Source organism: Tamandua tetradactyla, chromosome 1 (genome assembly GCF_023851605.1).
Source record: "Tamandua tetradactyla isolate mTamTet1 chromosome 1, mTamTet1.pri, whole genome shotgun sequence".
NCBI lineage: Eukaryota > Metazoa > Chordata > Mammalia > Pilosa > Myrmecophagidae > Tamandua > Tamandua tetradactyla.
In genome coordinates, this window is record NC_135327.1 from 22,829,238 (window position 1) to 22,831,368 (window position 2,131).

The 2,131-nt window shown below is 46.1% G+C and overlaps 1 pseudogene; it reads right to left on the bottom strand.

Moving 5' to 3' along the window:
- On the bottom strand, nt 1-1,206 carry LOC143680279 (nucleolysin TIAR pseudogene; annotated as a pseudogene).
- Between the last annotated feature and the right edge of the window lie 925 nt (nt 1,207-2,131).

Sequence of the window (2,131 nt, forward strand, 5' to 3'; positions counted from 1 at the left end):
TCACTGTGTTTGGTTAGGAGGAGGTATTACAGGGGGAGGAGCTTGTCCTTGGGGAGGCTGAGCACCAAATCCACCCATCCAAGCAGCAGAAGGTGATTGATCTACTCCAAATCCTTGTTGATTCCATGGTTGCCCGTACACCCCGTAAGGCGGTACTTGCCACCCATTTGCCATATACTGTCCATATTGTTGTGGGTTTCCATAAACTTGGCTCCATTGGCCCCACTGGCTATAGTCAACCTGTTGGAAGTTTTTAGTCATATCAGGAGATTCTTTACCCCAATAGCATTTAACAACATGTCCTTCGATCGTAGTGCCATTCACTGAAACAATGGCATGGGCTGCACTCTCATGGGTTGAAAACCTGACAAAAGAATAGCCCTTCTCTGGAAAAACTCTTATTTCCATAATTTGTCCAAAGGGTGAAAATGTCTGTCTCATTAGCTGATCTGTTAACCCAGAAGCAATTCCTCCACAGTATACAGTACAATTTTTTGGACTTGACTGGTTTACTACATCTTCAAATCTCAACTGTTTAGTGTTGTTTTCTTGTGTACTTTTAGGTGCAGGTGGTTTACGTGTGGCCCAATTGGTTCGAATCTGACGACCACCTAACCACTGGCCTCCCATATGCACAATTGCATTTTCTGCATCCAGTTTGTTATAAAAAGATACAAAACCATAGCCTTTGGATTTTCCAGTTGCCATGTCTTTGACTACCCGGGCATCCGATATTTTACCAAAGGGAGCAAATGCTGATTTGATATCTTCTGTTGTAATTTCTGGACTCAAATCCCCAACAAACACATGGAAGTGATTGGAAGTATCTTTTTTCTGGCTACTTGGTGTTGTTGCCCAGTTTACTTTGACCTCCTTTCCCAAAATTTTTCTCCCATTCATAGCAGCTAATGCAGCAGCTGCATCTCTGTGTTCATAAAATTCCACAAAGCAATATGGGTCATTGCTTGTATGCTGCAAAACAGAAAATCCAACAGAAGAGTTGACCCTTCTGCTATCGGGTTGCTCTGTTATCATTTTACAGCTTTTACAGGGTCCAATTTGACTGAATAACTGAAGTATAAGGACTTCGGTCACATCTCTGGAGAGGTTACCTACGTATAGAGTCCGGGGCTGTCCGTCGTCTTCCATCATGGTGGGTGCGACGGAGCGATCCCGGGACAAGGGGGAAGGCAGGGCTGGGGAGGGGAGGGGGTGGGGAGGAAGGGGAGGGGGACTCCGGGCACCGGCTGGGGACCTGGTGCAATTTTATAGATAACCCCTTGTGCCCACGAGCAAGAGTTTCTTTAGGGTACTAATGTGGGAGCATTTCTCCTGGGATATGACCAGATTGCCAAATTTTGCTTCTAAGTGGTTACACCAAATTAACCTTCCGAACAGCAGAACAGAATTTCTACGGCTCTGCACCCCTGCTTTCCATGAATTTATCAGGCTCTGCCTTTCTGCCGATCTGATGGATGGGGAAACATGCACATCTTTTGCAGGATCAGTGTCTTGAAGCTGCCGATGTTGTGTGCCCGCCTCCATGGCCTCTGCAGGCCTCGGACTGGCACTGCCCCTCAGGCCTGTCCAGTTTCCTTTCAGAGCTGGTATGGGGGCTGCGTCAGCCACTTTGAGTTTTATACAATGAGTTGCATGTTTTAAAATGCAATAACCTATTCTTGTAGGGGAAAAAATGCTTTCCCTACTTGACAGTATATTGTGAACATTTTTCCTCAGTTCTAAGCACATGTTTAATGATGCCATAATCCTCCAATGGGGCTGAGGTTTTCTTAACTGATCCCCTATTGTTGGACACTTGAGTTTGTTTTTGTGATAGCTTGCAAAATTGACCACAAATTCCTCCCATCCCTGCACATACACCCTTTTGCAAAATGACTTTTGCAGCATCTGTCAGAAAGAGGTGGAGTCCATTTTACAACCCCTTGAATCTGAGCTTGACCATGTGACTATTTTGGTCAAGGGGACATTGGCAGCTGTGTCTCCAGCAGATGCATGGAAAGGGCTAGAGCACTGGGGCTTTCTCTCTTGCTTCACCTGGGACCCTGAGAGCACCACGTGAACACTCCCACACTGGTCTGCTGGATCTGAGAGGCACATGACCAAGTTAACC